At 45.9% G+C, this 20,338-nt stretch overlaps 1 protein-coding gene across 3 annotated transcripts in view; it reads right to left on the reverse strand.

Annotated features, from left to right (window-relative positions):
- The window catches only part of ETV5 (ETS variant transcription factor 5), a 58,351-nt gene extending 57,510 nt beyond the window's left edge, over positions 1–841 (reverse strand). Inside the window, exon 1 of one of the 3 annotated variants that reach the window (XM_019735866.2) lies at positions 671–841. The gene's annotated coding sequence lies outside the window, so the exon portion shown is untranslated. Of the gene's footprint in view, positions 1–234; positions 352–670 lie in introns of those variants that run through there. The other 2 variants (XM_074329097.1, XM_074329103.1) reach the window with 2 other exon arrangements.
- Positions 842–20,338: the final 19,497 nt, after the last annotated feature.

The following is a 20,338-nucleotide window of genomic DNA, read 5'->3' on the forward strand; positions in this document are numbered from 1 at the left end:
ACCCATTCCCCCCCCCCCATCCTCAGGCCGCTGTTCTTCTGCTCCCCGATGTCTAGAGAATCGCCGTGCAGCCCGATTCTCTCGGTCTGCTGGGGATGGGAGTGGAAGGATTGAGTGTCCCCTCTCCACAACCTGAAACTTGCAAGGCCTGCCTAAGTTCCGGGCCGACCCCCAACCCCGCAGAATGCACATGCCTATGTCACTTAACCCCTCCTGCCGCTCTGGGGGCATCACCTCTCAGATATTCCCCCTAAGCTGCTTTTGGTCCCCTTCTCCCCTAAGCAAAGCTCCGCCAACCGTCTCTTCTCGCGAGCCTCCAAGTCCCCTCGGGGCTCTCAGATCTCCAGAGACAGTGCAGTCTTGCAACTCCGCGCCCCCCATCTCCACCAGGGAGCCCCCGCACCTCGCGCTCTGCGCGCCTCCCCCGCGACTTGCGGAAACCCGCTCTCCGCGCGCTCCGGAACCGTTAGCCGCCCCCGCCCGACGCCTCCGAGGAACCGAACCGGACCGGACCACGGGAGGAGGGAGCGGTCAGCCCGGGGGCTTCAGCCCAAATAGAAAGTGCACCCCGATCTGATTATTCTGAATCAGCCCGTGAACTCTCGGGCCCTTCGGACGCGTTCCTGGACGCCCCCTCTATGCCCCCCTTTCCCCCTCGACGCCCCCTCACCTGAGGCGGCGGCTCTCCTCCCCTGGCAGCGGCCCCGGGCGCAGGCGCGCTCACGCACGCGCGCACCGGGCCTGGGTGCTTAAGCAAACGGCTGGGCCGAACCGCTCTGGGGACACTGAACCGCTCCGCGCACCAGCCGCTGGACTCTGCGCCGCAGCTGCCAACCAGGCTGGAGCGCTGGCCCGGCCCCCGGCGGCCCGCTGCTCTGCCCGCCACCATTGGCCTACGGCCCCAGCCCAGCCGCGATCCCATTGGTCCTAGGCCCCTACCCCGGCTGTCCATCACCTCTTGTTTACCTGTCTGCGGACAAATCCAGCCAAGCCGCCCCACCACCTCCGGTTTCCATTGGTCCATATCGCCTTCCTTCCCACCCCTCAGGGGTCTGTTTTACATAATTTATGCACCGGGGGCCATTGGCCAATCAGCACAGGCTTGTTTATGTAATGAATGTAAGGACGTTTTTCATTCATAAAAAACGCGACCTGAGGGGGAAGCTTAGCTGAGTCAGTGAAGCACTTAAAGGGGCCGAGGCTCGGAGGAGCTGCATTTATTTCCCTCCTCGCAGCTCTCCCAACTTTTCACAGAGGCACGGCATTTTCCCTTTCCCCATTCACCCCACTTCTTCCACTAGCAATGCCACCGCCAGGACTGGGCTGCTGGGCGCCGGAGTGTCACAGCTGCAGCACCAAGCAAAGTTATCATTTTAGAATTTAGGAGAGAGGAATTCGTCATTCCACCCAGAGAAACTCGCTGACCGACCTGGGCGTTCGGCCCACAGAAACACAGAAAACGGAAACCGAGCCCTCTAATCTTAGTTACCTTTAAGAGAGGCCTTAATTTCCTTCAACCAGGTTTCCAGTGGGGAAGAATAAGCAGTATCTCCTTTTAAAATCTGAGCTTTCAAACAGATTTTAGTTACTATTTTATACTGGCAAGATTTAGGTCGAACCAAATTCCGTTTTATCCCCATGTTTAATTGCAGTTTATAACCTCTGCCAGAGTGGGTTTTGGACCCGAGATGAGAGAGGGTCGGCGCCCAAAGAAATCCTCTCTAGGGACGGCACCAACCAGTCAACCCACCTGGAAACAAATCCCTCCGAAACGGGTTTGCAGAGTTAGACCGCCTGCCTACACCCCAGGCTGCTTGTTTTCCATTTAAGTGTTGAATGCAAGATGGTGCGTTTGCGAATTAGATCTCGTGCAGCTGGGAACGACGAGAAGCTATTCTGCTTGCCAAACGATCGGGCACTAACTGCAGTTGCTGAGATTCTTAACAGGGTGTTCCAGGAAACAAATAAGCAATCCTCACGCATCTCCTCTCCCTGTACCCCCTCCTGTGAAGGCCGAGGGGAGGCTCTCTGCTCTTTCCGGGAGCTCTGTTCTGTTGGCGAGCCCTGCCATTCACCCAGTGTGCCAAGGGTAGGGAGGAAAGACGCCCGATGTTATGAGAGAGACCCTAGTAAAGATGGTCCTAGGATAGGGAACTCTGCGGCTGCTCCCCAACCCCACAGTAAGGAATGCAGTGTCGATTTTTAGGGAAAAAATATTTTTTAAGTCAAAATTTGCCCACCTTCTTTTCTGCTGTCACTTGTGTATCTTAAACAGAGCTAGCAGGCACTTCGTCTGTAGTTTATAACCCAAGAAATGTGGGAGTTCACCTAAGGAACCTGGAGTACCTTCATTTGAGTCTTGGGCCCAGCACTGACTGACCGTGCATGAGCTATTGACTTTGTGAGAGGCCCGGGTGGGCATGAGTTGATGAGTGAGAAAGTGCTCTGCACTTTTAACAAGCAGTTCTGTGATATTTAATTTCCTACTAGTAGAGCATTTTGATACCGGCCCCAGCTCCAGTAAAGCTTTCCCTTAATGCTTCTCTTCATTCCCCAGGTAGGGTCATTTCTCTTTGGTGGCTGGAGGGATTACCCTAGTCCAGTTGTGCTCCCATTGTGTTGCTGACATTTGTGAAGGCTCTATCCCTCCAGCTAGACTCAGGGCCCAGGGTAGCTCCCCAAACCTCCTCCTCCCCAGCTTGTCTGCCCCCATCCTGTCCCATCTCATCTCATCTGATTGTGTTCTCTGATCTAGTTTCTCCAGGAAAGCTTTCCTACTCATCTTTGCTTGAGTTGTCTCAGGCTCCAGCTCTCCTCCCGAAGGCCTGCAGCCCACAGAGCTACATGTCTTTACCCTATAAACCATAGCACATCAATCACACTTTATAACTCTGCCTACAGGGAAATAGTGCAGCACACTTCACAGCAACTTTCTCTCTGGAGTTGGACTTGATGGCTGGAGTGCGACTCTTGTGACCTTTGCCTCAAGCCAACGCTCTCCATCCTACCTTGGGAAGAGAAGTTGGATATTTCTGGATTAAGTAATAATAAATAGTGGCTAAATTGGGGGTACAAGAGTAGTTGGGGGATGGGTTTTTATGAGAAGGTTGTCACAGACAAAAGATTATGTGTAAGGATTTACACCAGAATAGAGCACTTGCCAATTAATTATTTAATTATTCATTAAAAAAAATTTTTTTTGTACCGAGTACTTAGCCGGACCCTGTGCCAGGCAAAAAAGTTATAGAGATGAATACAATCTATTCTGTGTCTTGGAGGAGCCTATATTCTATGCATAATTTCAGCAGTTGAAGTTTACTGAGCACTTAATATACGACCTATTCATGCCATATATAATTCGCTATAAATTATCTTATTTAATCCTCATAATAATAGCACTAAAGTGGTCTCTACAATTAATATGTACATGTTATAGACAAGAAACTGAGGCACAGAGAGGTAAGTAACTGGCCAACGGTCACACAGCTTGCAGGTTTTTGAACCTGGATAAACCCTAAGGCAGGAGACTTAGCATGCAGTTCTGTTGTTCAGAAAACATAATTTGATTCCCACTTGTCCAGTAGAGGACAGAATTGGTTGAAGTCAGGCAGATTTTAGCTCAGTATAGTGTTAGGAAGGATTTGGGAATGTTTAGAGTGCCCCAAATGAATGAATACTGCTGCTGGGAATGAGTTTCCTGTCACGGGAGGCATTTACACAGAAAGATTTAAGAAGAGCACAACGGGACTACTGCATTGAGTGGGATAGATGAACTCAGAGGATTGCTCCAGCTTTAAGGGTCTATGTTTCTGAGAATTTGGAGCTGGTGTTGGACAGAGAGTCCTTGGGCTCAGGCACCTTGTCTCTGCGTGAAATATGAGGGTATTCGTATGATGACCTACCTTACAGACTGACGCCTGGTCCCAGAACTGCTTCCTTATTGTTAAGTGTTTATGATATCTTCTCTCTGTGCCTCTTCCTTCTTTGCTTAGTGACTTACCTTCCCTACTCCTATTGCCATCTCACTCCCCCTCTTCTCTTGTTATCTTTGCCTTTATAAAAGGTAAGTGTCAGTATTTAGAAGTTCTTTGTCTGGTACGTTTATTTTTTCCTCCTAAGAACATTGCTTACATTGGAGGTTTTGTTCAGCATGTGTTCTAATGTACCATTCCCTCTCCTCCAGGAGAGAAACAGGCCTGGAAAAGATAACAAAAAGAGAGACCTGCCCTCTGGAACATTCATCTAGTGTCAATCTAGCCTTTGTCCTCTGGCGGTAGCAAAACTCACTTAATCACAGCAGGATAACTAGCTCCTTGTTCTTCAATTTGCACCATGTCTTCAGAGAAACAACACAGAAGGACAGAAAAACAAGTCTCTTGCCCCAAGCCTAAAAGTTTCTGTTAGCCTGTAGAGGACTGCTTTTAAAGTTTTCCCTTAAAATCCCCAAAGCAAGTTAAAGTGGAAAGCAGGTAACCCCTGCCCTGAGCTGATGATCAAAATGGCGGTGGGAAGTGTGGCAGCATCACAGTCCTGGTCCTGCACATTAGGAAAATGCCTCATGTTCCTCGGTTAGCAATGCTGTCTGTCATGAGTATAGCCGTGTCTGGGGGCTGTGTGTGAGCCAGTACATGACCCCTGGGGTCCTTTCCCATTCTTGTATCTTAAGAACGAAAGGACTTGAGGACAGTGTCAAAAAGGTACCCACAGATTTTTCTTTTCTTCAAGGGATAAAGGATTCTAGCTGGCTGGCACACCTTCCTTTCTAAACTTCAGAAATAAATATTCTAAAAACTAAGGAGGGAAAAGAAGCTCTTTAAGAGTCCACGTCTCCAGACAATAGTTTAGTGGTTACCAGAGGGTAAGGGGGGTGGGGGGTGGGAGATGAGGGTAAGGGGGATCAAATATATGGTGATGGAAGGAGAACTGACTCTGGGTGGTGACCACACAATGGGATTTATAGATGATGTAATACAGAGTTGTACACCTGAAATCTATGTAATTTTACTAACAATTGTCACCCCAATAAATTTAAAAAATAAATTTAAAAAAATATGCAGTCAGACTCTATAAAACTAGGGTCACTACATTAAATAATAACAACAAAAAAAGAGTCCATGTCTCTTTAAACACTTAGGGGCCATATTGTCTTCAGGGTTCCTTATAGCCAGGGAATAATCATAACTGACTTTGACGTGGGGCTTAATATGAGCCAGACACTATTCTAAACACTTAATGTGTATCAGCACATTTAGTCCCAACAACAGCCCTGTGAAGGAGCTACTATTATGATCACCTCCACTTTTCACAGATGAGAAAATGTAGGTAGAGGAAGGTTACATAAATTGCTCCAGGCTGCACAGCTTGCACGTGGTAAGCAGGGGCCCTCTACGGAGCCTGGCTATTCACCGCTCTGCTGGGCTGCCTTAGCCCCAGGAAAGCCTTTTGTGCTTAATGACAGAAGCCAATACTGAAAGAGCACTTTACTGTGCCAGACCCTTTAGGGCTTTGCTTATATTAACCCACCTGATCCTTGTAATAACCCTGTGATGGAGATACCGTGATTATCCCTGCTTTATAGATGAGGAAACTGAGGCATAGAGAGGCGAGGTAACTTGCCCAACATCACATAGCTAATAAGAGTTGGAATCAGGAGCCCACTGCAGATATTGAACAGAGTCCTGGCTCTGAAAAAACTTTACTGTGTGATCTTAGTGCCTGCAATCTCCCACTCTATCAATTTCCCTCATCTTGCCTTTGGGGCTCTGGCTGTTTATCTGCCACTCCCATGAGAGTCGCAGGGCTTCCTTGGGAATGTGCTCCAGCAACTCCAGTCAGACTTCTGAATTATTATCTAGGGCAGCTAGAAAAATTATTAAAGCCACTTTAGAAAGAGAATGGAAACTACCTTTACTGAGCATCCCCTATATGCCAGGCTCTGTGCTAGACCCTTTACATACATTGTCTTATTTAATATCGCCAGTCCTTCTCAGTGGTAGTAATACTCAGTTTGCAGATGTTTAAACTGAGGGTCTAAGTAATGTTAGAAAACGTTTGAGGTTTCACAGTTAGGAAGGAGCCAGCCAGGCTACTGACCAAATGCACGTTCTTGACCCTCTGACCCACTGGCCTAGTGGGGCCTTATTTCTTCCTGGCTCCTTTCCTGAACTTGAGGACATCCTCTCTCCTGCCTCCTTCTCCTAACTCTCAATTCTTAGATTCTATAAAACATCCACTATCAAGAAAACCTGGTGGCACATGTTACATTTAGATTCTTGATGGCTGAGGGATTTCTTCCTTAAGCTCCATACCCTAGAAAAACAATAGGGTGAAATCTTTGGAACGTTCCCTTGGCTTTCCATTGCCTTCAGAAAGGAGTCCAGCTCCACAGCAGGGTCTTCACTGTGCCCTGGTGACCCTGAAGTCTCTCCTGAACCTCCAGGGCCCTTCTGTCTGGCTATGCAGGACAGAGCCGCCTTTCTTCAAGCCAGTCATGTGCCGCCAGCTTCCTGCTCTACCTCAGACTCATAAGGGACTCTGCCTGTCCCCACATGAGGGAGCCTCAGGCTGCTAGGCTTTTGGGGGACCCTGTGTCTGATCTTTCGAGTTTTCCTGCTCCTTTTCCATGTTATGTTGCCAATCAGAACTTCTCAGTACATTAAGAACATGGTTCTCCAGCAGCCTTTCATGTCCACTGTAATTTTCTGCTTCTGAAATCGGCAAACCAAATGAGTTTGAAATGGGCATAGAGAAAGAGTCCATGGGTTCTGAGCTCTAACATGTCCCCTCCAATGAGGAAGTAGATGACCTTGAATGTGTAGACTTGGCAAAATCTATTTTGACCGTTTAGAGTCCTCTTTTGCTTCCTTTTATGCCCTTAATGGAGAGTTTTGTATGGCCAGGGCTTAACCCGGCTGCGACATGCTCAGACTTCAGCCCCCGAAGTCTCAGTAGCAGGCTAACTCAGAATTTGACCCCCTTGAGCTATGAAAGGCCTCATTTTGGCATCGCCCTGCAGCCCCACTGGAAGAGCAGGCTAAGGGGCTGGCAGGTGGTGGGGGTGGGGATTCTGGAATGTGCATTCTCTCATGGGCCTGCTTCAACGTGGCAGCTGGAGAGCGGGTGGTAAGGAGGGTGGTTCTTTCAGCTCTTGGCTTGGTTTGTAAGTACCCACCCCCGCTCGCTACGGCTCTGTCAGGCTTGTGGAGGGAGGGGGCTGTATTTATCTTGAGTTGGACAAAGGGAAGCTCAACCAGGCCTAAACGGTAATAGAACCCCCAGGTGAAATGCCCTATCAGTGAATTCCATCACATGGCTTCAGGATTCAAATGGGGAGTCTAGCCTGCCCTTCCAACCTGAGGCAGTCTTCCCTTCCTTTGTTACTTGAAGCCAAACAGTGTTTAAAAGCAAGTAGATGGCCTCTTCTGCTCCTCCCCAGCCAGGATTCTTACTAATTATCTGTCTCTGGTCTCTTACCACTGGGGCATGACGCAGCTTTTTAAACCAGAGCCCACCCAAAAACCTCTCCCCATCCCTGCTCCTCTGCCTTCTTTCCCATTGAGAAGCCAAACTACATGGTTGAAAATGCAAACTTTGATAATAGCATCCAATCCCAGGAAAGCTTGGCCTTCTCTCCGGTTCTCTCAGGTCCTCTGTCTGTTTCTGCGCTTACGCTCTGCCTCGGAGCAGGACACACGTGCTCCAAAAACCATTAGGGAGCACATTTTAGCTCCCATCTCCCAACGCTGTCCCATGGCTGGATATCTAGGAGGCCAGAAGGTCGGCATCAAACTCTTATGAAGGATTATCAGCTTGATGTAAGGGAACGCTCAGGCGTCTCAAGTGTGGCCGATTTTGTGTTTGTTTACTTTTTATTGAAGTACAACAGATGCACTGAAAAGCACACAAATCATAAGTGTGGAACTTGATGAATTTTTGCTAAGCAAGCACCTCTGTATATCTAATACCCAGATTATAAAACAGCATTCTCAACCCTCCTTTCCCCAAAGACTCTCTTGTGCCCCCTGCTAGTCACTAACTTCCCCTCCTCACTCCCCACAAGGGCAGCCACCGTCCTGGCTTCTAACATCACAGATTAATATTGCCTATTTTTGTACATTATATAGATGGCATCATATTGTACATATTCTTTAGTGTCTGACATCTTTTCTTCAGCATTATGTTTGGAAGAGTCGTTCATTTTGTAGTGTGTAGATTTGTTTTATTCATTCGCTTTGTTGTATGGTATCCCATAGTATGAATATATTATAGCTGACTTATCCATTTTACTATTAATGGACATTTGGGCAGTTCTGGTTTTTGCTATTAATGATGTTGCCATGAACTTTCTAAGTGAGACTCTAGTATATGGCTTTTGGCAAACATCAACCTAATTTTTATTGGTTCATTTAAGATATAGTCTCAGCATTCATTTTAATGTTTTGTACCTGTGAAAAGGGACAGAGACTCCTGACAAAAATCTCAACATCACAGAAATGTGTGGAATGGAAAATAAAAGCTCCTAGATTACCTCCTAGCCTATACCCATTCTCCAGAATCATATACTATTAAGTTTCTTGTGTATAATTCTAGATATTTTCTATTGCTTAGACAATCATATTTAAATATCAACCAGCCTTATAACCTTAAAAAAAAAAAGGGTTTTTACTAGACTGTATTTCTGTCCTCTTCCCCTCCCTACCAATAGCACTCTAGAGTCCCCGCAATAAGAGGATGAGGGTATTGGGCCATGGAAGGTGAATAGCTCTTCCCTCTCTCATATGAGTCTGGGCTATCACTTTTAATAGGCCCTTATCAAGGTAAGACACATGGGAGTTTACACAGCAGTAAATTTCATTTCTACTGGCATCAACATTTGTTGAATGGCTGGTGTCCTCAGCACGAGGCTTGTCCCAGAAGAGCTCCCACTCTGGTGGGAGGTGGGTGAAAGGCACAAGAACAAATAGTTATTATACAGTGTTTACAGGTGTCGTAATAGAGGCCTGAAATGGGTTCTGGGAGTACAAATGAAGGAGCAGTGAGTACTTCCTGTTAGGGTCAAGGAAGGCACCTGAGAGAGTTGACATTTGGGCCAGGCCTTGAAGGATTAATTACTAGGACTTTGCTGGGCAGAGCAAGGAGGGAAGGGCCTTCTAGGCAGAGGGAATAGCAGTCACAAATATATGGAGGGTTAGCAGTAACTGGTATGTCCAGGAGCTGGCAATTGCTCATGCGTGGCAAAAATGTAGGATATTAGACTTGGAAGGAGACATGGCTGAGAGGGGACTAGAATAGAGCTTTTGGAGGACAAGGTCTGGGGTCTTATACAGTCATTAGAGGGGTGACCATTCTCATTTTGGAATCATGGGGTACATCTCATAGGTGCTTAAAAACAATCAACCAAAAGACACAGAAAAACGTCTTCCAACATAACATACTCTCTGATGCTCTCAATTACAGCATGTATCACATTGTTCATATGTCTGTGTTGCCCTCAGAAGAAACTCCTCTAATAGAGACCCTCTTGGATGCTTGTCTCAATTACCTAGCTCCAAACACAACATCTGGCACTTAGCAGGTGGTCACCAAAGGATGAATGAACGTGTGAATGAGTGAGTGATTTCTATTGCAGGTAACACACCATGCTTGAGAAAGGGGGTGGCTGGGTTACCTTCCCTTTGTGGATTTGTGTTTATACATGCCCAGCTTCCGCCTGCCCACATGGTGGGAGAGGAATGAGGAGCCGGTTACCTGGGCTCTGCAGTAGCTCAGGGTTCACACTAAAGGAAATGCTTCATTTTCTTAGCAGCTATACCTGGGCCCTGGGACATTAAGTTTCGTTTCAGCCACATTTGGGGTGACAGGAAATTAGGTGAGAACCTACAGTTTCAACTCAGCTCAGCAACTCAGAGGAATTCATACCACACCAAAATGCCCAAATCTCCCATTTCCATTTCTGAAATCCAGGTCTGTACAGGAGGGATCAGCCTCCTCACTGACTCATTCAACCTAGACCCTGCCCCACAGGTGCCCCCTTATCCTCTGGGCTGGCAATCTCAAACAAGCTGAAAGAACCACTTTCTATTTCTCCTCTGTCCTGCATGGTCCTTCTCAGTGTGGACAGAGCCCAGTGCCTGTGGAGGGTCTCCTTTAGGCAGCCAAGAAAGAGCAACATTTTGGTCTGATCACTGAGGCATTTTCTTCATCAGGTAGCATCCCGGTTGGAATTTCACAGGCCCTTTGACTTGAACCACCTTTGAAATCTTTCTTCACTCTCGTTGCTCCTTTCTCTAAAACCTAATTGCTTTGTATTTATCTGGGTTTCATCTGGACCTTCCCACTTAGGAATGTTCATCTTGAACCTGGAAACTGACCTTAGGGCCTGTCCTGACAGGGTTGTCTCAGCCACAGTAGAATGTAAAAGCCAAATATGGTCTTCCTTTTCCTCCATATGTGTTAAAATTGACTTCAATGACAAGATGTAATTTTTCATTACAGGATCTGTGTTTTACCCTTTCAAACCCACACATTCCCGGTGGGAATGCGGGTAGCATTCTTTTACTATGTGTACACCTTGCAAATGTAAATGGTAATGAGGTAATCCATACGGTAATATGGTAATAACTCTACAGGCTCATATCTGGAAGAAGCTCTTTACTTATTCAAAGTTTTTCAATGGGTTAGACTTCACCTCCCTGCTTTCCAGATTCACTGCCTTCTCTCCACACAGCTACTGAAGTATACCTGTGCTCCCTTGTGTTCTGCACAGAGCGTGAACCTGGAGCCAAAGCCCCATTTCCTATCTCAACTCCATCACTACTAACTATGTGACTGTTGGTCTTGGCCATTTCATTCTCTGCACATCGTCTTCCATCTGAAAAATGGGTATAATAATTCCTGCCTCACAGAGTTGTTTGACTATGCAGTGAAAGTGTGATGTCCAGTGCCGCAGGTGTGGGCCGTGGACCTGGGTTTCCATCATGGCTCTGCCACTTGCTCAGTGAGTGAATCTGAGCAAATTTGATCTCTCGGAGCCTCAGTTTTGTCATCTGTAAAACAGAGATAATAATGCAAACTTCAGGGTTTCTGAGGAGGAATAAATAGAATATTCAAAAAGCATCTAGCAGAGTGTCTGGCATAAAGTAGAAACATAATATATCTTGCTCCCTCCCCTTTTCTCTGTATGAATTCAGGCACTAACTAGGTCATGAAACTAACTTTTCATGACCACTACTGACCTTTTCAGTATTCCCTGGGATACATTAAAGAATTCCCAACATTTTGCTTCTCAATATGACATTTCTTCCCTTATAGATTCCACTTAGTGTTTTTAACTAATTTTGTCTGATGTCTAGTTTTTCTCTCTTCTTCACTGATTTCTGAAGGAACTAAAGGAGTTCTGTTGGATCTCAGGACAGAGAGCAGGAAGCCTTCACAGGGGATGTGCTGTTTGAGTGTGGGACCTTGCAGAGTGCCAAGGAATTCTTTGTCAGAGAATGAGACGTGGAGGTCCTATACAGATAAAGGCACAAATGTGCCTGAGTGCAACGTGTCTGAAGCAATGGTTTACAAAGTCACCCAGGTGTCCTGGCTCACAGAAATCATAATTTTCTTAGTAGACCACCAAGATTTTTTTTTAAAGACTCTCACAAAAGCATGTGGTACATAATTCTATCACATGAACCAAGAACAATTTTATTAGTAGGAAATGGGAATTTGTTTTATGTGTACATATAAAACCACAACCATGAGCACGTGTCTATGAAATAAACAAGCTGTTGAAGACACGTGATGGGCTGTTGCTGAAGCTTTTCCGCGATTTTTCACCAGGGACTTGTTTTTTCCCTTTGCCATCTGTGGGCTCTCACTAGAGATAGGCAGAGCTGCCGGTGCCAAAGGTTTAACAAAAGTTGATGGGGGAAAACTTAACATTGAGAAAATTGTATCTTTGAGCATAATTTGGACAAGACTCCATTACTCTGTTTTAGTGAAGGGAGAGTTCTTTCCAATTGATGGGACTTCTGAGTGTCACTGAACTGCAGTTTACAGGATGGGGAGGGCTGGGCTGGATGCTGGGGTGAGGGTAGGGAGGATGGGGGAGTACATGGAGGTGTAGGACAGAGAAAGGTGAGTTTGGAGGGAGTTGAGTATGGATTGTGTATCGGGAATCTGCGGAATTTGGATCTGATTCCTTCAGCAAGAGGGAGCCAAGGTAAGTTCTGAAGTCAGGGAGTGACAAGTGGAAAGGGGAAAATAGGGGAAGACAAATCTAATGGGTGTGAAGAGTGGCTTGAAGTACAGCAGAGCAGAGAGATGAGAGAAAAATAGTGCAGATTCCGGATGAAGAGATAGAATGGATCAGAAAAAGCATGTGTTAACCTTCTTCTTCGTCCTGGCCCAGAACATTCCAAAGCAAATGAACAGGGTTGGGTCCTCAGGAAGAGCGGGGAAGGCTGTCCATAGGCTACTGGCACTTTGAGTGCCTCAGAATGCTTGGAATCAACCCAGCAAGTCCTTCTGCTGCTGGTTTCTGCCTCTGAGCTTGCACAAAGGAGGGAGAACAGAGTTCTAAATGCCTTCAGTGAGTAAGTGACTAAGCTCACACCAGGCTGGGGAGGAGGCTCAGATTTGCTCCTCCCCCTGTCTCCCCTCCCCCCTCCACACCTGGGATTTCTTCCAAGAGCCCTTTGTCAACCCTGACCATGAATGGTAGAGGTCAGTCAGTTCAAGCCATTTTGAGCCCAAATCCAGGGTTGACAAGTAACAGAATCCTGCAGTCTGTTACATTTGTTATTTTAAAAGACTTGGTACATTATTACTTATAAGGGAGTAGGATCCCAAGTAGGAATTTTTCTTTCCACAGGCAGGTGTGTGTGTGTGTGTGTGTGTGTGTGTGTGAGAGAGAGAGAGAGAGAGAGAGAGAGAGAGAGAGAGAATAGGTATGACTACTGGAGATCTGGCCAGATTTTGTTGTCCATTTCAGACGAGGGTCGACTGCCCCCTTCCCATTGTGAATGACAGCTGTCAGACAAAGGGAGGGTTGCACCAGATTTATCCATCAGGTCCTGAGAGAGGCAAGGCAATAACACTCAGAGTACAGGGGTATTGTAAACGCATCAGAGAGGTCTTGTAATTGCACTTTGTAAGGGGGAATCTAAAAGACAATTCATTTTCAAAGCAAACAGGTTTTCAGAAAGTCTTTTAAATGGATTGGGTTAGTATTGTGTGGCTTTTAAATTACATTGCATGTGTTGAAAAATAGAAGATCTAATGAGATAGAGAATAGCAGTTGCTTTGAATAACAAATGAGTAGGAATGAGCAGACTGGCTTTTGTGCAGGCTGGCTTCCCAGGTGAAGCCCTCCCCTGGAAAGGAGCTTTGGGGTCAGCAAATCTGAATTCTGACTCTAACTGGGCTATCTTGGGCAAGTCGCTTGGCCTCTCTGAGCCTCAGATTGCCCCCTTACAAAATGAGGTAGATGATGACACCAATATCTTTTTTACCTGCAGTTTGTTGAGAGGATCAAACACCAGGTAACAGTGAGTAAATGGTGGCTAAGCCTGCCCTGTGGAGTAGCAGAGGCTCATTTTTTGACTCAGAATTCTTAACAGGTGTGCCTCTCCTCAGGCCAGCTCAACCCAGAAGACTCACACTTACAGGACGTGGAAATGCAGGGGCAGCCCTGGGTTATATTTTCAGAATCCACCACTGGGATTTTAAGCGATCTGTCTTTAGTCGTTTAATAAGTGGTTTAATTTGCATGCACTGTATTTCCACATCTGATAGTTCAACACTGTGTTGTTTTTTTGTCCCAGCCTGTAAGCAGGGACAGGGCTGGACTAAGGGAAAGCTGAAACATTGCATTCCTCGGTCAGACGCTTCGAAACCCTGCAATCAAACTTGAGGCTGTATTTGGAAACAACTGTATCCGATTACGGCTTATTATAGAAGATTCTGAACTTCTAAGAATTCCTCAGTAGGACACAAACAAAATACAAAGATCTCTTCCTAATTTTCTGCTATTAGGAAGTTTTGTCTTCCTGACTTCTCCAGGCATTCCGCATGTTTGTTAAAATGTAGGCACACAGATCCCTGGCCTGTGAAGCTTGGGTGGCTAAAGGCTAGCTTCCCTTGGGCCTGGAGGTGAGAAAGTTTGGTTTAACTCACATACATTTCTGAGAGGTAGACTTCTCCATTAGTTTACCACTGACATCAAGTAAAGGTTTCTGGTGTAAGTGTGTGGCGGTGGGTTTTCAAATCACAGGTGTGGCGCTTCTGAATCTGTAGAATGGTAGGAGAGAGAATTTTGTAGTCGCCTGTCACTCCTGGGATCCTGACAGATCCACAGGAAGTTTTAGTTATAAATGTGACAAGGGAAAGTTGTCATCCAGTCTTCCTTTGCCCTCCTCTCTGGGAAGGAAAGAGTTACGCTTTTCCTGCCCCCGTGGACATTTTATTCTTACAGTTCTTTGAAGTGCCCTCAGAGAGCTAAGCATCAAGCTGAAGGCAGCTCTGTGTATCTTTGCAGCTGATTAGAACATATTCTCCTTTTATTTGCTCACAGAACAAATATTTTCCTTGGAATGAAACCGAGGCTGTGGACCAGCATCAGGCAGGACCAGCCACCAAAGAGGGGAGCCCCCAGCCCCCAGGGCCAGGGCAGCTCAGGGCCTAAATGGTCGCTATCCAGTTGCCTCATTTAGGCCCTATAGACCCATATGGACTGATTAATTGAGTCATTTATTCATTCAGAAATAATTATTGAGCCCCTACCATGAACCAAATACTGTGCAGGTTACAGAAATAAAAAGAGAAACACATTCTGTCATCAAGGGACTCATAGTTAAGGGGAAATAAGAGATGTTTGTACATAATGACTCTAATCACGGTAAAAAAGAAATCAGGGTTGGGTGTGTGTGAGGGTGGGGGGGACTAGCAGAGGTGTGTGGTGCAGTCTGCTGTGGTGTGTACGTGCTTCTGTGTGGGGGGGTATGTCTGTGTGGTGTGGGCGTCCTGTGAATATGTGTATGGGAGTAAGTGTATGTGTATGTAGTAAGTGATGATGGTGGTGAATATGGGTGTGAGTATGTGGTAATGGTGGCGGTGAATAGGCATGTATGTGACGGTGGTATGTATGTATAGGCGTATGGATGTTGTGATTGTGTATGTGTCGATCATGGTGGTGGTAGAAATGAGGTCGGGAAGACTTGTAGGCAAAGGAAGATTGGTAGGAGTACGTATATGGGGAGGAGTAGGATTGGTGGTGACAGAGTAGGAGGAAAACCCAGCAGGTAGAGGACCTGTGCCAGCAAAGGCACGGAGATAAGAAACCTCTAGAGGGAATGCGCAAGGGGAGGGTGAGTGGTAGGAAATAAGCTAGGAGGGAGGGTTTAATTTTGATAAATACTTTCTGATGAAGACAATGGAAGGTTTGCACCCCTCCCTCCCCCGCAGCCGTCCCTCTTCCTAAGCTCATGTGAGGATTTTGGTTTAATGGAGTGGTTTCCTTCCCTAAGGATCAAACCCCAGCTAGGACTCAGCCTCATGACTGAGCCTCTGAGCATTTATTACACCACGCATGGTTCTTGTCCAGCCGCCTCAGCTCTCAGTAACAAAGGTGGATTCTACTGGGCTTGGGCAGAAGAGGTTTAAACGCTCAAATCCCTGAGGCTAAGGTCGGAAGAAAGTGTACTGTGTGGGTACCTACATGGCAAGGGGATCACTAGCTCCCTAACATTTCGTGGGCTACCCTGGTTAGATATGCATTTTGTGGAGCTTTTGAAAGAACAAAGAAAGAGGCAGATGGGAGGCTCTGGTTCCCTTTCTCAAATTTTGGTTTGTTTTTCATTACTTTCCCCTCTCTAGATAGGGTCAAAGCTGCTGCACGATTAAATCTTGGCCAGCTAAGCATGATTTATTTCCATTTTATTAGGCAAAGAAAGAAACTGACATTTACAGAAAATCTAATGTTTGCAAGATACATGTCATCATTACAGTTCCTTGACAGTTAAATATTAGTATCCTAATTTTATAGATGAGGGCATGACAGCTAAGAGAGGTAAGGTAATAAGCAAAAAATCATCTAATAACCTGTGTAGTGAGTTTCCCATCACTGGTCTCCCAGCTGAAATTTGAACCCAAGTCTGTTTGGCACTACAGACCATGTTCTTTTTGTAATGCTTCCTGAAGGTTAGGAAGCCGCGTCATATAGTGAAATGGTGATGCTGTTTATCGTCAGATAAGACAGGTGTTCAAATCCAAGCTCTTCCCTGTACTGGGTAGGCATTTGAGCTTGTATTCCTGCCATCCTTGCTTCCTTGGCAAATATTCATCTGGAATTTGAAGACTTAGTACAAAAACTTGATAAGTATGGGGTGGCCAGATGGCTCAGTTGGTTAGAGCGCGAGCTCTAAACAATAGGGTTGCCGGGGTTCGATTCCCACACGGGCCAGTGAGTTGCGCCCTCCACATCTCGATTGAAGGACAACTCCCTGGAGAAACACACTGTCCCCCAATATTCCCCAATAAAATTTATTTTAAAAAATAATAAGTATTTCATTAGTAATTTTACACTGACTATATGTTGAAGTGATAATATTTGGGATATGATGAGTTAAAGCATTTGATTAAAGTTAATTTCACCTGTTCTTTTTTTAAACACTTTTTATGTGGCTTCTAGAAAATTTAAACTTACATATGTGGCTCACAACTTTATTTCTACTGAACAGCTCCACTCTAGAAGAATAAAAACATAGGATGATATTTCCTATCTTAGTACAATAATGCAAGAACATTTATCATGTGACACCCCCACCCCCCACCTCCTGGAAAGGCACACAAGAGATACTTAACAAGCAGTTTCTTTTCCTTCCTGCATCACTAACTGCCCGCTATAGAGAGGGTGGTTCTGGGACCCTCGGTCCTCTGCTAATGTGGAGAGAGTGTCAGGTGACAGCTGCGGAGCTTCTTGTTCACCCCCCTTGAGGATTCCTTAGCTTTTGGGTCCTACTATTTGAGAGGTAGTTGTTGTAATCCTTCCCCCCTCAAAAAAACCCCCAAAACACCCCAGGGCTAACACTCAGATGACATACATGTTGCTAATTGCCATGGCCCCTAGTCATCTTGGCTTTTCTTTCTTTTAGCAGAAGAAAGTCACGTGAACTGCTTTGGGTGAAATCTGACTTACGTCTTCATTGGATTCAAAGAGAAGAGGAACCTTGAGTTAATGGTAAGGTCTTGTCTACTTATTAGACTCGTAAAATCAGGAAAGGTTTTGGGAATTGACTAGTCCCATGTGGATGCCCCTTTCTCAGGAAGTGAGACTGAGAGGTTAAGGGTCTTGCTTAGGGGAACAAAGCCAGCCCACTTTTTTTCTGAGATGTTCCCTTTCCAGCTTCTCCCAGAGGGCCACTCCGCCCACCCCAGTTTGGTACTTCATCCTCTTCTGTTGCCTTTTTTTCTCTGTCTTCCCTTTAATATAACAGAAAAAGATTTTGAATACACACCAACAAATGAAGCGAGGGAGACTTTCTTGGCCTTGGCAGAGGTTCAAAGGAGAAAACAACCTGTATGTTTGGAGGAGCAAGGATTTGAACTCACAGGCTCAAGGCTTGAGGCCTGGCCATGTGGCCTTGGAAAAACCTGTTTCCTCATCTTTAATTAACCTCACTGGGTTGTTGTGAGGAGTAAATGAGACCACGTTTCTGAAAGGACTTTGTGATCTGTGAAGCACCATATCCATGGTAGTTATTAGCATTCATTAGAGGCTAGGAGATGTTGTCAGCTGTGGAAGCAGGATGAATTAGCAGGGTGACGTGGTTGCCAAAGAGCTAATGTGGTATCCAGGGCGAAGATGTAGCTCTGCACATGCCCACCTGTTTTTGCGGCACTATGCTGCGTTCGGTTCTAGGAATCGCATTTTAAGACAGACCTTGGCAAACTGTTGTTGCTCTACAGAAAGTCGTAAGAATAGGTTAAGGTTTGAGAGTCATGACATATAAAGGATGATTTAAGGATTTAGAGGATGTTTAGTCTGGAGGAAAAAAAATAATACAGACCTAGGAGGAGATAGCTGTTCCCAAATATCTAAAAGGTGTCCTGTGGAAGAAATGTCTGATTTATTTTGCATTGCTAGTGGCCAAGCCAGGGCCCAGTGATGGGAGTTAATGGCAGGCAGATTTGGGTACAGTAGGAGCCTATGTAAGGCTCTGAGAACTGGTCCCACATGGGCTTCCTGGGAGGGTAGTGAGTGGGCTGCCCACCAACGGAAGTCTTCAAGCAGGGGTGGCTTTGCACGGGACAGGTGCCATACTAGGGAGTCTTGCTCTGGCTAAGTGGTTAAGCCAAGTGCTCTCTGCAATTCCTCCAATTCAGAGACCTCGATTATCTCCTGATGTTTCTCATCTTTCTTTCTGAATTACTTCATGGCCATTTTTGCTGCCTTTGACTTTCTGCTCCCTCTGTGAACAGCTTTAGGGTTTTGGATTCAGAAACATTTCTGTAATGATTGATAGTCTGGTTTAATGGAAAGTAGGAGGGAAGAACATTAAAAAACAAAGGCAGTTTTGTTAGTTTTAAGGACACACAGTAACCTGTTAAGTAGGGGAAGGAGCAGGAACACAGTCCTGCGTTTTAGAAAGTCTTGTAAATGCTACAGCAAATGACCTATTCTTTGCTATTGTTTAAAAGGCAAACAACTGCTAAAGGCCTTTGTTCTTGAATGGATTAGCATCTTCCTAGTTTATGCAATTCTTTTGTTTGCTACAGTTTCAAGAAAATTCTCACTATAAGAGTTCTAGATCATAAACTACTTTCTGGATTTATAATTTAAGTGTTTCTGCTGATTTTGGTTATATCAAATTTGGTATAGGAGGTGTTTACTTGATTTCTTGACTCTAAAAAAGCCCCTTTCTTGAGGAAAATATTTTTCACGTATAGTTAGTGTTGCAGCTCGGAGGGTGAGAAGATAGCCAAATCTCCCAGTGGAGTGGGCAGCGGAGCTATTTCCAGTATTTTGTTCTGCCCCCAAGTAGCAATTATGCATCTGTCTCACAGTGCCCCACCTCAAACATCCCCACCATCATTTCAAAAACCTCCACCTAGAGTGAGGCACAAAATAGAACTTAGCAGATCCAGGTGGAAGCGGGTGGGAATGGGAAGGAGTGAGTAACACACGGGTTAGGTCCCTGAGGCCAGAGTCCTTGCCCAGCCCTGAGGATGACAGCAGGCATGTGGAGAAGACTGAGGATTCAGGGCGGGATGTTGTGACGTTCGGGGCTTTTGGAACCTTGTTGGTCAGTTAAGGCAGAAAGAGCTGGAGAGACAACAGCAATGGGTCTTCAAATCCCAGGGACTGACCTGTCAGCCAGGCTGGGCAGGGAGGTGGGGCCGAAAAGGCAGCAGGAGCTGCAAGCAGCTGCAAAGCATCCAGGGCCTCATTCTCTGGGGCTGCTGTGTTGAGCCCGCACCTCCTTCCCTAGCCCCGCCCAGGTGTGACCTTGAACCCTTGGCTCAGGACAGCCTCAGCCTGGAGACCAGATAATGGACTTGTTCCTGGGGTCTAAATTCTGAGAGAGGGGCCAGCCAACTCTGATGTGAAGTCCATGGCCTTGCTTCCCATCTGCTCTTTCCTTCCAGACCTGCTTCCTCTTCAGGTTTCTTCTGTCTCAGAGAGGTCTTCTACAGCATCCAGTTTCTGAGTTGGTCTAGAGCTATAGCTTGTCTCTGTCCTCCAGAGTTCCTGCCCCCCAGCAGGGCATGGTGAGCAAGAGGATCTATCTTCAGTCCAGATTATAAAATATCAGATTTCAGGGTCCCACTCTCAGAGATCATGATTCAGGAGGTCTGAGCAGAGCCCAGGCATCTGGACCTCAGGTGTTTCTGACATAAGCAGTCCATGGGCCACAGTTGGAGAAACACTAGTTCAGAGGAGAGAAAGTGAATATTGGTGTATGAGAGAGACAGAATTGAGTTACTTATTTGTTACTTGTTGAGCAAGTCAATTACTGTCGGAGTCTTTGTTTCCTCACCTATAAAATGCTAACCACTTCACAGGAGACTTTTCAGATGTCAGAGTTTTCAGTTTTCATATTATATATATATATGAAATATTTATCAGGGGCTTAATAGGATTTTTGACTTCCTTTTGCCCTCCTTCAATACCAGGGGCAACAGAGATTTTCAATTCTTCCAAGTCCTGGCATATGAGTGGACACTCCGTGGTAGTGGGCAACTGCAGAAAGGTTACAGAATAGTCTAGAGGAGCATGCATGTCTCTAGTGCTCTGTGGCTGATCAGAGAATCCGGATTTCTCAGGCAATGGCATGAAAAGAAAGGTCAGAGG

This window comes from Rhinolophus sinicus, linkage group LG01, assembly GCF_036562045.2.
Source record: "Rhinolophus sinicus isolate RSC01 linkage group LG01, ASM3656204v1, whole genome shotgun sequence".
Lineage (NCBI taxonomy): Eukaryota > Metazoa > Chordata > Mammalia > Chiroptera > Rhinolophidae > Rhinolophus > Rhinolophus sinicus.